Genomic DNA, 16017 nt, shown 5'->3' on the forward strand with positions numbered 1-16017 from the left:
TTAATTATGGAGAGGACCAGGAGTCCTCCTCCAGCATACAAGCAGGAGGAATCCCTCACATGATGCTGCTAATATGTACCAACCGATGGAGGTTCACACATGTCAACACAAGCAGATATTTGCCAGCCAGTGTGTAGCTTCTGCCTAAAACAGGTGAATAACAACATGCAGCAGTACCTCAGCTCTCCGTGTCCTGATTCAGCCTGCAGGAGCTCCATGTCAGCGAAGGAGGAGAGATGAGAGACAGAGTTTACGGACTCACTTCTCCCATCTGCGTACACTCACACACACTACCTCTCTCTCTCTCTCTCTCTCTCTCTCTCTCTCTCTCTCTCTCTCTCTCTCTCTCTCTCTCTCTCTCTCTCTCTCTCTCTCTCTCTCTCTCTCTCTCTCTCTCTCTCTCTCTCTCTCTCTCTCTCTCTCTCTCTCTCTCTCTCTCTCTCTCTCTCTCTCTCTCTCTCTCTCTCTCTCTCTCTCTCTCTCTCTCTCTCTCTCTCTCTCTCTCTCTCTCTCTCTCTCTCTCTCTCTCTCTCTCTCTCTCTCTCTCTCTCTCTCTCTCTCTCTCTCTCACACACACACACACACACACACACACACACACACACACACACACACACACACACACACACACACACACACACACACACACACACACACACATTTGCCTCTCTGCAGGATAGCTACCTTCAGCAGCAGCTCTGGCTGGCTGGCGTAGGCAGTCATCTGGTCACCTCTTCAAGAAGGAGAGAGGTGAGATAGAAGGAGGAAAGGAAAAGGAGCAGAGGATTTATGGAGAGACAGGCAGGGAGGAAGTGATAAGTGGGCTTAGTGGTGAGGGATGAAATGAGGAGAATGGAGCTCACAGTAGGAGCATCCTGCAAACCCACAGAACATCCTGTATTAAGTGGAGACAGAACTGTTCGATCAGATGGATCATCCATGGCTTCCATCTGTCATGCAGTCAAACTGCTGATCTGGACCTGATCTACAAACTCCATGATTCACACTATCAGAGCTCAACTATACAGACTGGAAATCCTCTGCAGTGCAGCTGTTCAGACCAGAGCAGCAGCACCCAGATCAGTGCAGCCAGCAGCAAAAACAAGCTCAGTCTGGTGACAACCAGGCATTACATCTGACCTAATCTAGAAGTTTGGGCTTTGTGAGGATAAAGTCCCACCAGGGTACCCTGTCCACTATTTACTCTAAATAAACAATTTAATTATTAGCCATGGAACACACCTCATCAACACTGTATTGGAGCAGGTGGAGGGAGAGTAGGGGTCTTGGCACACCTCTGTTGTCGCCTGGCTTTATGGTGTCAGGTTTCCGTCAAAACCCGTGCAAGCGTAACCAAAACCCGTGCAAGCGTAGCCAAAACCCGTGCAAGCGTAGCCAAAACCCGTGCACGCGTATTGTACACATCGCGCGTGCGAACGGGACTCGCGCGTGGAGGTTAGAACTCACGAGTGAAAATATACATGGCAAGGAGGTCATTTGTTCACTGAGAGGGAGCAAACTGTGTCTGTGAGCGCACAAGGATGTGCACAAGTGACAAACCTGCGTGCGCGCGTTGGGCAACGAGCACACGGCAGAGGAAAACATGCGCGTGGCAGCCTCACTGCGCGCTCGGTGCAGCAGCCTCACTGCGCGTGTAGCAGCCTTTCTGCACGCTTGGTTTCTGATTCTGCTCGCTCGGCTGTTGGTAGTTTTGTCACTCTGGAGGCGTGGAAGAATTAAAGGACCAGAAATTGAGCACTTGAACTTTCAATTTGAGAGCAGAATTTCATATCAAGAGACCAACTTTTTAATTTCAGAATAAGATTTTATATTATTGCTCTCAAAACTTGTCATGCTTGCGCTCAAAATGTCTGCTCTCCTTCAAACTCACTCTGTTCTCCTTCAAATCTTTGTTTCTGCGCTCAGATTTAACCTTTTTACACTGGTATTGTCTACTCACGTGACAACTTTTTCTCTGCACGGATCAAAACTCCTCCCACAAGTCTGTCCTCTGCTCTCACGGATCTGGTCTGCTCTCGCTCAAAACTTAGAAGTACAATCTCCTAGCAACCGCTCAGCCAATAGAAAGACTTTTGGGACTGGGCGGGAACAAACCTCTTTGGGGTGCGCTCGTTTTTGCGCTGTGGATTTTCCTGTGTGGCTGCCGCATCTGCGCCTGCGCACTACCAGCCTGCCTAAAACCCGCCGGCTCTGATCTGGAGCGGGAGTTCCACCTGCACCAGCAAAATGGACCAGAACCAACAAGAGGCTCAAGTAAGTTATTTTTCAAGGCTAATAGCTGCAGTTTATTCCATAAAATTGTTTTGTTATGCTACTTTTTACGACTCCTCGCATTTTATGTTACAACAGGGGCACACAGCTAGGTGGGTTAGGTTATTCACGATAGCTACAACTTTTATAAAATGGCCTCACCAGATTTGAGTTTTACCCTAACATATCACTCGTCCCCAATGCTAGCTCTGGACCTAGTGTAGATGTTTTTTGTTTAGTATTCCCACCTTCGTTTTTAATGGTTAGCTCTTTGGACATTACAGTATTTATTCGTTAGCATTTACTCCATGAACATTGTTTCCTCGTCTAACTGCTAACTATCAAAATGTGTTTCATCCATCGACATAAATATATCACAATGTTTCATCACAATGTTTTTCTCGTGCTGTAATGAACAAAATGGGTCATCAAAGTAAGAGAATGTTATTAAAAAGTAAAACTCGTTATACTTGAACAATGGAAAATTTAGAGAAAACCGTTTTTGATAGGGAAACACATTTTGACACAACACCTGCCTTGACTGGCGCATCAATTAGCTTTCAATCTGTTGGTAGGTTTCTGAAAAAATTAATGCTATGTTAAGTGAGTGTAATCCAGTCATTTCCCCAACAAAATAACAATTTCTATTTTTGCTCAATTCCTGCCTCCTGCCATTTCATTTTGCACTCCCGTTATTTATTTTTGTAATCCTGTCGAACTGAGTCTGGGGTTACATAAGCAGTAACAACACAAAAACAGTTTCTGTTTTTAAATCTCAGCAATGAGTAAGGTTGTATTTCTGGTGTAAGCGAACTACCATTTGTTTTCTGTGAAATGCGCGAAATGTTGTATTACACAGTCTGTGGTACCATGATGCAATTCACTGTTGCATGTTACACCAAGGAAGATGTAGAGGAAGATGAATGTAATGGCTGAGGTGGAGGACCTGTAATGACACCCAAAAATAATAAAATGTGTAAAAGCTTTATTAAAAGTTTAGTCCTGAGATTATCATGGTAATTATAATATAATATAATATAATAAAGGCTTACGTCTCGGCCTGGCCGCTCCGGTCATCGCAGGATCGTCGGCTAGCAGTGCCTACACCACGCTCAGGACAATCCAGACTCCTCATGCATCGTTCCACAAATGTGGAATAACCTACCAAGCACTACCAGAACAGGGGCTTCCTTTTCAATTTTCAACAAACTCCTGAAGACCCTGCTTTTCAGAGAGCATCTTCTAAACTAGCGCCCTCCCTGCACCCGTCCCCCCTCTCTACTGTATACTCCTTGTTCCCTCCTCTCCCTGACTGATGTCAAGTTGTTGTTGTTAGCCTCAAGGGCAATATGCCGATTATCACTTGTAAGTCGCTTTGGTCAAAAGCGTCTGCTAAATACATAAACATAATCCAGGGAAGCAGGTTGGTGCATGGTCAGGGAACAGGCGTGAGTCAGGGCCAGATAAACAGCAGGTTCGATCCCGGCTCCAACCAGAGAGTGCTGCTGTTGTGTCCTTGGGCAAGACACTTAGCCAACTTTGCCTGCTGTTGGTGGTCGGAGGGGCCGGTGGTGCCAGTGTTCAGCAGGCCCACCTCTGTCAGTGTGCCCCAGGGCAGCTGTAGCTACTATCTGGCTTATCACCACCATAAGCATGTGAAAGGGTGTGACTGTTGTGTAAAGTGCTTTGTAGGCCTCAGACTTGAACATTTTCAATAAATGTGCAAGCCAATTACAATTTTTTTCAATTTGTAGGTGTTTCTCATTTGCTGTATAACCAAATACAACTTTTTCTGTGTTTTTTGCTTTATTTCTTTAGACTGGTTCCATCCGAGAAGTTGCGAGAAACCTAATGGTGTTATTGAATGCTCATCTACAAGCTGAGGGCCCGCCGCAACAAACACAAACTGTGCCACAGCGCACAACACCACCACCTCAACAGACTATCCCTCGGTCCACAGTTAATCAAGAAATGTCAAGGTAAATTAAGTGTAGAAATGCAAAATATTTGACATCTGCAGAGGTCTAGTCAGTGGTTAGAAATTAAATTATTCCAATGATACTTTGTTATTCATCTTAGAAAGAGGCTTTCTACAATTGACTGTATTTATTTTTTTACATAGTGAAATTAAATTCAGAAATAATGTAAGCAGTGTAGTATAGGCTACAACTAGGGCTGGGCAATATATAGATATTTTAAAATTATCAATTGAATTTAAAACGAGAAACAAGATGACTTTATATTTATATAACTATTCAAGCCACATAAGCTAGCAACTAGCTTGCTCCGTCTCTAAGCGATCATTTCATGTATTCTCACAAATCTGCTCAATCTGAGAACCCCTGGGTCAATATTCTGCCCTAAACTTTGCATTTGGCTTCATGGTTTTTAATTATTTGGGGATATTCGTTCATGTTTCATGAAGCCTGTTCACCGTGGTTACCAATGGAGTTCTGTTTACCCCTCCCTCCCTCGTGTAATCGAGAAACCACTACAGAGAGCCGTAGTGGCTAAATTAACTCAAACATGTTGTAATGGTTTCAACAGTAAACGTTAGGGTTAACATTTAATTTTGAAGGTGAGTTGAGCGCTGAAAGTTTTTCTGGTTCCGGTTTTTGATGTTTAGCTATGCTAATAAATGCTCTGTTATGAGCAATTCTGTAGAAAAAGTTAAGAGTTTGTAAGGCGTGGGTTACGGCGACAGTAGCCCGAAAATAATAACCATAAAAGAGTAACCAGAGACTCTGAGTCATTACAGTATAATACTGTTGTAAGCAATAATATTCATTTCAACTTCACTGAATTAGGCACATATTATTGAAAAAGTATTATTATTCATATAACATCTGGTTCATTCAACCATATGATTATTTAAATTGTGAGTTGTAAAAGTTCACTTTTCATTCAGTGTGGAATCCAGCAGTGATAGAGGAAAGCTTTGTTTGGAGACATAGGCTGACAATCTTGTCTCCATGGAATGGCAACAAGCTCTGCAGAATCTTCTGGGTTGTAGAGGATAGAATATAAAATCCGCTTAGAGAATGGAATTATTTCTGTAGATGACCGATCACTATGTAGGTCAATATGAAGGTGAAAATTGACCCTTTCTGGATGTTACACTGTGCTATACTGGTAGATTCCAGTCATGTTTTTCCATTATAACTAATAACGCCACATTGCACAGTGTTGCCAGATGTTTTGATAATTATTATAATAGTATTTGTAGGATAGTTTAGCCCTCTGTACGATCATCAATCCCACATGTACGATAATTTCAGCCCTTCCTTGCGTGGAATCTGCAACTGCGGATTGCATCCAGGGACATTCCTTAACAACCAATCATCACTTAAGTTGCATGCAGTGACACATGACGCTGCCCATGACTGCACTAAGTTGAAGCTGTGGGTTATCAGATGTGTCAGGAAGTACACCATTTAAAATGCAACAATTTGAACTTTATTTAACACTGGAATGTCCAGAACCAGAAATTCTAAATAAATAAAATAAACAAAAAAATGCATAAATAAATAAACAAATCAATTAAAAAGGAGTAGTTCTGTGTTACAAAATATTGCAGCATAAACAATAAAACAATAAAATGGACCCTTTCTCTCCAAAACATTATAAACAATGGCCTATCCAGTGTCAACAACCAAAACTGCACTTCAATAATGATAATAAATAATAATAATAGAGTAGAATATTTCTTAACCTCGATATATTGAGGCTGGAAAAATGATTCATTTTATTTTCTTCTATCGTATGATATATCGATTTATTATTGTCCCTGCCCTAGCACTGTGTGTTTCACTCTGTCACAAGACATTGCCTTATCACCATAACTTTTATTTCTGTCTGATTTCTAGGTCCTTCCCTGGACTTTTTTCTCGAAATTCTGCAAGGGGAAGAAAACGCTTTTTCTCTCCCTCCAGAGTGGTCACCAGCACCAATGGCAAAAGTGTAACAGTGACTTTTTTTTTACTTCATCAAAACACAGACAAAACACCCAAGGCAAGTACAGAGTTAACACTCATACTAGCTGGAATGGGGAGACGAGCTGTTACATTTCCTGAGTCTGCTGATCACACGGAGGTAAAGTAAACTCCTCATTTCATGTAATTTCTAAAGCACATATTTAAATAATTAACAAAAGTGTCATTCATGAACAGATTTCTGGGCTCCTGACCACTCACTATCCAAAGCTTGAAAGGTTGACAGGGGGATGGCTACTTTATAAAGCACTAGGTATTAAAAACTGTAAAACTTCAATTTTAATTTTTTTTTGCTTTTATATTATGTAACTTTTATTATAATTATTATTACTATTATTACTATTTTAGGAGGTTCTGGACAGCGCAAGCTTTCACTCATACCTCCAGAGGCTGAGGGTTACAATGGCAGCCTTTTGAAAAGTGTAACAGGAGGAGGGAAAAACATGATCTACGTGATTCCTCTTCAAGAAGAACTTGACACATCACCTCTTCCTCCTGATGCTTTAGAATTTCAAAGCATGCCTAAGGCATCATGCAAAGTTTGCAGTGCTACCATGCCATTACACGTCTTGGCTGTCCATGTGAAATCGTGTGTTGATCTGATATCCTCAGGGGATGATTTTGAAACTTCTAATGAGGTAATCATTTTTTGTTTACTGTCATTATTCTATCCATCCATTCATTTTCATCCTCTTATCTGGAGTCGGGTGGTGGGGGCAGTAACCTAAGCAGATAGGTCCAGAATTCCCTCTTCTCAGCAACTTGGACCGATTTGGGGGGGGGCATTCCCTGGTCAGCCGAAAGACGCAAGTGGTGCTCGCTGCAGAACCACAAAGGCGGAGCTGCACCAGATTCAGCCCCGCCCATTCCAGAATCAGCCCCGCCCATTCTATCAGAGTCAGCATTTTCTTCCCATCTCAGCTTCAATTTGGTCTCCTCCCCCGAAGCGGGTCTGGTCTTGGTTCTCAAATCTGGATATTCTGTGAATTTTCTGGCAAATTATTTCTGAAATGACTTCTACTGAGACACCGCCAGAAAAATCATACATCCCATCTACAAAGACACACCAAATATCATAATCAAATGTAACGCCAACTAATTTTATCAGATGTGGTGGTGTAGTGGTGATGGTGTCAGGTTGACATGCAATTTTGCGCGGGTTCGCCTCCCAGCAGTGGAAATATTCTATAATCTCTTTTCCTCATTTCTAGCTACACTTGCCAGTACTATGTTTACAACAATTTATTGGTATGCCGTTTAACATATAATGACTAATGTGTTTTTTTTATTTATTCATTCGTTTATTTAGCCAGTGTGAGTCCATCTGTGAGCAGAGTTTCAACTAAAATGCTGTTTAGGAACGACCAAATTCAAAGAACTTGTAGAGACATAAATATTTTGCTGAAAATGAGCATTACAACTGGCTAAATAGATTGTTGCCGACCCCACCAAGAATCGAACCAGCATCACCTGAGGGGAAAGCAAAACTTAAGTCTGACGACCTTGCCACTGGACTACCAGAACCCTCATGGTAGTGGTACATGCTGTTGTACAGCACTTTTGTTAGAGCGGCTGTGGGCAGATATTCGCTTAGAGAAATCTTTTTATTTCGGGATATATTCAGACTTTGTCATGTAGCAAGTTATATTTATCTTGTTTAATTGGAGCGTAGAACATAGCATTAACGACTGTAAACTAGTAACAGCCGTAATTCATGTGGGTCAGGTTAGTTTGCGATAAAGTTGAAAACAAAAATGGAAGTCAGTGGGCTAGGCTGAGTTTGCGTGAATGGGCGGGGCTGACTCTGGTGCAGCTCCACCTTATGGTGCAGCTCCGCCTTTGTAGTTCTGCAGCGAGCACCCTCTCGAAAGACGTAGTCCCTCCAGCGTGTCCTGGGTCTTCCCTTAGGTCTCGTCCCGCTGGGACGTGCCTGGAAAACATCACCAGGGATGCATTCAGGAGACATCCTAATCAGATGCCCGTGCCACCTCAACTGATGTGGACAAGCAGCGGATCCACTCCAAGCCCCTCTCAGATGACCAAGCTTCTCACTCAATCTCTAGGGGAGAACCCAGCCACCCTGTGGAGAAAACTCATTTCACCTGCTTGTATCAGACTCTGCTTCCTCACTGGAAGACGTGCCGGTGGGACTGATGAGGTCTTTGAAGTACTCCGGCCACCGATCCACAATGTCCCAAGTCGAGGTCAGCAGCACACCGTCCCCACTCTAAACACTGTTGGTGGAGCATTGCTTTCCCCTCCTGAGGCGGCGGATGTTGGACCATAATTTCCTTGAAGCCTTGAAGTTGTATGGAAATCTTGGTCTCACCAAACTCCTTACACGCCCAGGTTTGTGCCTCTGCTACCACCCAAGCCACATCTCGCTTGGACTGCTGGTATGGATCAGCTGCCTTTGGAGTCCCACAGTCCAAAAAGACCATATAGAATTCTATTCACCTTGCTCTTCTCAGCCGCCTCAACCATGGAGCCATGGAACAGGGTCCACTCGTAATCAATGTCTCCTGTCTCCATCAGAACATTTGGGAAGTTCTGTTGTAGGTGGGAATTTAAGCTCCTTCTGACAGGAGACGTTCCCAGCAGACCCTCACAATATGTTTGGACCTGCCAGGTCTGACTAGCATCCTCCCCCACCATCAAAGGGTAGTAGTCAGTTTAATTTAATTTGATTTAACCAGATGAGTTGATTGAGAACTCATTGACATGTGACTTTCAGCTGACGGCTTCGCCCCTCTCTTCACCCGAGTGTCCAAGACATGTGGCCGCAGATCAGATGAGACGACAACAAAGTCAATCATTGAGCTGTGGCCTTCCTCCCTAACACACCTCTCCATGTCTCACTGTTGTTGCCCACATGAGCGTTAAAGTCCCCCAGCAGAACAAGGGAGCCACCAGAAGGAGTGCTCTTCAGCACCCGCTCCAAGGACTCCAAAATGGGTGGGTAATCTGAACTGTAGTTTGGTGCAAAAGCACAGACTACAGTCAGGACTCGTTCCCCCACATGTACGCAGAGGGAGGCTACCCTCTTGTTCACGGGGGTAGGTTGGGCATTGTTTGATTTTGAACGATTCTGATTCCAATTCCTCGTTTCGATTCTGGTTCCTATCGATTCCGATTCTTTCAAGACATGACAAGCTTTACATGAACCAGCTAACCACAGGTGGTGTGATCAGCTATGAAAAGCGATCACAATTTGAAGATCACGTTTATTTTTCACGGAGATTGGCCGCAGATTCCTCTTCTGTCGGCACACTACGAATCGCTACTACGGATCGAAAAAATAACTGAACGATTCCGGGGAATACTAACTGTTGGAACCAGTTCCAATCGATGCTCGATGCCCAACCCTAGTAAACACCAACGTACAGGCACCAAGATGGGGGGCAACTAGCATGCCCACTCCTGCTCAGCACCTCTCATTGGGAGCAACTCCAAAGTGGTAGTGTCCAGTCCTTCTCAAGGAAACTGGTTCCAGAGCCAGAGCCATGCGTCAAGGTGAGTCCGACTATATCTAGTCGGAACCTCTCAACCTCAACCATGAAGTTGGAATGTTTATCATGTGAAGTGCCTTGAGACGACTCTTGTCGTGATTTGGCGCTATATAAATAAACTTGAATTGAATTGAATTGAACCACCAACTCAAGTTCCTTCCCCACCAGAGAGGTGACTTTCCACGTGCCGAAAGCCAGCTACTGTAGCCAAAAGTCAGACTGTCAAGGTCCCCGCCCTCGGCTACCATCTGTCACACACTATCTTTCTTTTTCATTTATAATTTGTTTTCTTTTTTTAACTAAATAAAAAAATTTTCCTGAAAGTTTTCTCCTCCAGAAACCCATGCTGGTGGAGGTAAAACAGTAATGTTCACACCAACAGCAGATGATGCCAATTTCCCTGGAACACCTACTTCAAATGATGACTGCCTCCCTGGAACATCAGACAGGGCAGATCTGGTAATGTTCACCTATTTATAAACCTTAAAAAAACTTTTTGAGTATGACCTGTTCTTATTTTCACATAATGGACAGTACACACATTTTCTAAATTGACTAGTAGTTAATGTTCTGTTATACTTCATAACTAACAAGTAAGAGCCAAGTACATTTTCATACCAGTGATTATTTTAAATGTTCATTAAAGATTGAGCTCAGTCAGAAACAGCATACAACAGTCTGTGTGTTTTCTGATTGTGAGCTATGTTTAATGATGTTTCTTTTGAAATAAAACATAAATATCTTCTGAATGACAATATCCTTACACAGTTCTTCACTGCAGAACAATCTGCTACTTCGTCACACATTTGTTGTGGTGTAACCTTGTGTGTATGTGTGTGTGTGCGGGCTGGCGTACGTTCGACTGTGTGAAAGACAGACGGAAAAGCGAGGTAGATTGTCAAACATTCAGAAGAAGATCATTTTAAGAATTAAAAGTGAAAACAACTGGATGTTTCTGGTTGTCTTGAAGAAGTGTCACCTTGGGCTTAGAAATTGTGGTCTAAAACATTGCATCTTCATTTCCTTTTAGGCAGCTTGTCCAATTTGCCAGCAGAAATATAAACTGGATTTTTTACAGATTCATGCCAGCTACTGTGGAGACAGGTGAGGGAACATTACTGTAATGGTAATAGCAAATGAGAGGCATTTATAATCCTGTTGTAACCCCTCCTTTTCCTCCTCAGTCATGCGTAAAACTCACCCAGACCAGAAGACGCTCCAGAATCACTTGGGTGTGGAGTGAAAAAGTAATTTACACATTAAAATGCCATCTATGTAAAATAGACATATGAAGACAGTTAACATTTTATATATTTTTATTAAAAAAATACTCATCTTTCTCAGATTCTACTCCTAGCCAAATGTTCTTAACGATTCCTATTTATTTTGCTGATGTTAGTCTTGCAGATGTGATGACAGAAATAACCAATGCTGTATCCAAAGATGACATCAGCTTTGAAATCACAGTGTCTCGACATAATATGCTGGAAAGAGGTATTGTACAGTGGCAACGGCAAAAAAGAACCTCACCCACAAACCAGCTAAAAGTCACCTTCATAGGTGAAGCAGGTGTAGATACAGGAGCCCTCCGCAAGGAATTTTTGACAGGTAACATAATATCATTCCAACGACTTGATGTTTCATTTTGACAAAGTCATTTATTTACCTGTTACTTGTTATATTTTGTCAGCATTGAAAAATTTTTTATCATCACCTTCTACTGTGCTAAAATCGATGAACTTTTGTGCCAATTTCAAATTGGCTATTTTGCAATTTCACCAAATACGCTGCCCACCAATAACATGATCATTCAGCATGTTCAGGTAGTCAGCTGTCCTCATTCTTGGAGCACATCCTGTTGCTGAACCTAGACCTGACCGCCAGCAGCAACCCCAGATCATAGCACTGCCCCCACAGGCTTGTACAGTACGCACCACGCATGATGGGTGCATCACTTCAACTGCCTCTTTTCTTACCATGATGAATCATCACTCTGGAACAGGGTCCATCTAGACTCATCAGACCAGTTCTTAATAAAGCGTCGGACAGTTCTTAACCCAGTTTTAGTTGTTTCCTCATCTCCTTAGATGTTTTCTCTGCTTGATGCATGGCAATTATCTGACCCTTGTCAAACAGACTAACATATTTTCCAGATGTGTCTTTACACATTGTTGTATGTAAAGGTGTGGTTCACTGAAAATAAAATTTTAATGATTATTTCTGATTATAATCGGTCACTCAGAATTTTTCATGCAGGCTGAACATGAAAATATTCTCCTACACCTATGTCCTGCATTAGCTTCTGATAGAATATACAGTGGATACGGAAAGTATTCAGACCCCTCATCAATTATTCACTCTAATATTGCAGCCATTTGCTAAAATCAATTCAATTTATTTTTCCTCATTAATGTACACACAGCAACCCATATTGACAGAAAAACAAATAATTTTAGAAATTTATGCAGATTTATTAAAAAAGACAAAATGAAACATCACATGGTCCTAACTATTCTGACCCTTTGCTCAGTATTTAGTAGAAACGCCTTTTGAGCTAATACATCCATGAGTCTTCTTGGTAAAGATGCAACAAGTTTATTACTCCTGGATTTTGGGATCCTCTGCCACTCCTTACAGATCCTCTCCAGTACTGTCAGGTTGGATGGTGAACGTTGGTGGACAGCCATCTTTAGGTCTCTCCAGAGATGGTTCTTGTCCAGGATATCCCTGTACTTGGCCACATTCATAGTTCTGTCATCCTGTCCCTGCAGCTTAAAAACACCACATCCCACAGCATGATGCTGCCATCGCATGCTTCACTTTGAGGACTTTATTGGATGTAAGTGATGAACAGTGCCTGGTTTTCTCCACACATACCACTTAGAATTAAGGCCAAAAAGTTCTGTCTTGGTCTCATCAGACCAGAGTTTCTTGTTTCTCACCATCTCAGGGTCTTCAGGTGTCTTTTAGCAAAATCCATGCAGGCTTTCATGTGTGTTGCACAGAGTAGAAGCTTCCAGCATCCATTCAGCCATAAAGTCCTGATGCTCCTGGTGGAGCGCTGCAGTGATGGTTGACTTTCTACAACTTGCTCCATCTCTTGACTGCATCTCTGGAGCTCATCCATAGTGATCTTTGGGTTCTTCTTTACCTCTCTCACCAAGGCTCTTCTGCCCCAGTAGCTCAGATTGGCCAGACGGCCTACTCTAGGAAGGGTTTTGGTCATCCAAAACATCTTCCATTTAAGGATTATGGAAGCCACTGTGCTCTTATGAACTTTAAGTGCAGCAGAGATGTTTTTTGTAACCTTGGCCAGATCTGTGCCACAATTCTGTCTCTGAACTCTTCATGCACGATCATAAGAAATGTAAAGCACCAGAGTTCAATATATGAGTGTTACAGCAAAGGGTCTGAACACTTAGGACCATGTGATATTTCATTTTTTATTTTGAATAACTGCAGAAACTTGTTAAATTCTGTGTTTTCATGTCAATATGGGGTGCTGTGTGTGTACATTAATGAGGTAATAACATAATTTTATTGATTTCAGCAAATGGCTGCAATATAACAAATGAAAAATGGATGCGGGTCTGAATAATTTCTGTACCCACTGTCGATGGTAAAACTATAGTATTAATGTAGTTATATTTATTAATAAACCCAGATGAACCCAATCTGGTAGATTGCTGTTAACAGCTGTTTTATCCAGACAACACTTTGGACAAGAATCTCAGAAAAGAAAACTTCACCTGATCTGACCAGCATGACAATTAGCCTCTGAGAAAGTAAAGAACCTCAGTGTGATCTTGTTGCCAGCTGAAAGATAAACACCTAATCAGTAATCTAAAAGGAGGCTTATACCTATTTGCTTAGTTATATCCTTTTGGCAACTTAATTTTGGGCCTAGAAAAGTATGTAAGACTTGCCAATGAGTTAATTAATAAATAACTACATTTGTGTAGTTCCACAACTGTATGGTATATATATATTTTTTTAATTGGAGACAATTTTGTTGTTTTTCCAGAAATGATTGCAGGGATTGAGAAGCGCTTCTTCTTGCCAGGAAAACATGGCTGCATGCCAAAATATTCCCTGTCTGATTTTGATAAAGGATATTTCAGGTAAGTACTGGAATGTTTTATCTGTTTTTAATTTTTTATTCTGACTTAAATTATATTTAAAAATCATTAAAATATTAAGAATAATGGTTATCGCAAATTAATGTATCTGAAAGCAGTTAATTTTTTTCCACATTAATCCCTTTGTTAAAATTGGTTGTGAAGCAAAATGATTGCTCATGTTTTGTAATATTTATGTGAAAGTTGTAAACAAAAAAATGTGATGTCAGTAATGACATCACATTAAATGATGGGACCTACAAATGTGCTTTTTCCTTGTGTTTGCCAGGACTGTTGGAGAAATTATGGCTGCCAGTGTGGCTCAAGGTGGACCATCTCCAAACTTTATGATGCCTTGGTGCTATAAAGTTTTGTGCTCTGGATCCCCTGACTTTGAAGGCATGGGGGAAAATGATGTGAGCGATGACCACTTCTCTGATCTTTTGTCAAAGGTGAGCACACTAGGACAGCTGTTACAAAACATCAATTTCCCTATAACAAAATATTTAAATAACTACATGTTTTAACCTTATACAACTTAAACCGTTGTTGGAGACAAAGAGTTCAGCATTGAGATTTGTCTGTAAAGACAAACTAACAGGGTGATGTATCTCCTCTTATTTACAAATGTGAAAAAGTTTGTGTCCTCCTTGCTGTGTTTTCTGGACAACTGTGACTTAAATATTATTAGCAGTTTTCTATGCATCAAGTGAAAGTTCACAAAAATAAAACAGCTGCACAGTACACACTTCTGGAAACCCCACCCTAAAGGCTCTAATTGGTTGGGTATAGGGATCTCGATTTAGATATTAGTTACTGAGGCACTTATCTTGGCTGCTGCAAACTCCTCCCGATTATGTTAAAAGCCAGGGATGGACACCTGTGATCTACAGTAATCTGACTTTGTAGAATGGTTGATTTTCACTCTGCAAAGGACACGTCCACTATGAGCGCACTGATCTGCTTGTTGAGGATCCTGAGAGGCTCCTAAAAAAGATCCTTCGGGAGCTATGTCATGATTTGGGATCTTTTGTGAAGCGACAGACAAACTGCTCAAATAAAACTCCGATCCATATTCAGTTATTATAAACTATGAGCGCTCTCAGTACCACCCCGAACATACACACCTTGCAAAGGTAACCAAAACTGAATGACAGCTCATTTTAGGCTTCAGTATCACCAAAAATTCACTAACAAGAACAAAAGTAACTATAAACATTCATTCAAGTCCTTAAATGTAAGCTGTAAATGATGACAGAAAGAAACATACAGTTTCTCTACATTTCTTCATATTTAATTTTATGTTGAAGCATTATGTCCTTATTTATGACAGTTGCCTCTCTGTCCTGACTGCATTTGCAATATAGAGCCCTGCGCAGGACTGTTTTCTTCTTCCTGCTCCTGCCCGCTCCCGCTGAATTTCTGACCATTACCGCCTGCAACGTGTGTGTTACACTCCCGCCCGCACCCGCAAAACCCGGAGAAATTATTACCTCACAATAAAAGAGATGTATTGAGTTTGTGTCCTCTCTGGTTATGGAGAAAACATGTCATTTTATTGGATACGAAAACCACATGAATCCTTGTTTCGTTTCTCAGGCCTGCACGTCTTGGTCAGGATTGACGCACTTTGTTTTCATTTAGTTTTTAACCATTTAACGCCGAGGCGTCACCAGGATCACCGGTGACGCCTCGGCGCATGTGATTTCAAATAACTCCTCACTACTTAAATTATAAAATTCTTAAAAAAAATAATAAAGGAGCTACTGTGTGGTGCTTAAAGGAAAATCAAGGCCGTTTCATATTCTATTCTCCTCTGTAATCAGGCAGTGATCGAGGCCACTTTTCTAAGAGACCTGAATGAGAAACTTTTTTACCTGGGTTTACTGCTACACTGGTTACCGTGACAACCCTAGTCTAGACCATACTTAATGTTATATTCCCCCCTATGTAACATGTTGTCTGTCATATTCCCCAGAGTTAGGTATAGGCATTTTCACATATGAGCTGGCATGGTCGGGGCTCAGCCGCGTGAGTTCGGAATAGAACGGGTGGTTTCTTGTTCACATGTGATTCCCAGGACTTCTCAGGAATGCGGAAATCCCCGAGCATGTGGGCGGCGGTAAG

At 41.7% G+C, this 16017-nt stretch overlaps 1 protein-coding gene and 1 long non-coding RNA gene across 4 annotated transcripts in view; one reads left to right on the forward strand and one right to left on the reverse strand.

Moving 5' to 3' along the window:
• Positions 1 to 948, reverse strand: part of LOC107372867 (transmembrane protein 25) — a 276351-nt gene extending 275403 nt beyond the window's left edge. Inside the window, exons 1-2 of one of the 3 annotated variants that reach the window (XM_054738075.2) lie at positions 685 to 948; positions 178 to 212 (exon numbers count right to left, since the gene is read on the reverse strand). The gene's annotated coding sequence lies outside the window, so the exon portion shown is untranslated. Of the gene's footprint in view, positions 1 to 177; positions 335 to 684 lie in introns of those variants that run through there. The other 2 variants (XR_008561387.2, XM_054738074.2) reach the window with 2 other exon arrangements.
• Positions 949 to 6138: 5190 nt separating this feature from the next.
• On the forward strand, positions 6139 to 7137 carry LOC139062445 (uncharacterized). Its single transcript, XR_011515984.1, has 3 exons — positions 6139 to 6363; positions 6441 to 6516; positions 6612 to 7137. It is a non-coding gene; the product is annotated as an uncharacterized lncRNA (long non-coding RNA).
• The last annotated feature ends 8880 nt before the right edge of the window (positions 7138 to 16017 follow it).

This window comes from Nothobranchius furzeri, chromosome 13 (assembly GCF_043380555.1).
Source record: "Nothobranchius furzeri strain GRZ-AD chromosome 13, NfurGRZ-RIMD1, whole genome shotgun sequence".
In the NCBI taxonomy this organism is placed as follows: Eukaryota; Metazoa; Chordata; class Actinopteri; order Cyprinodontiformes; family Nothobranchiidae; genus Nothobranchius; species Nothobranchius furzeri.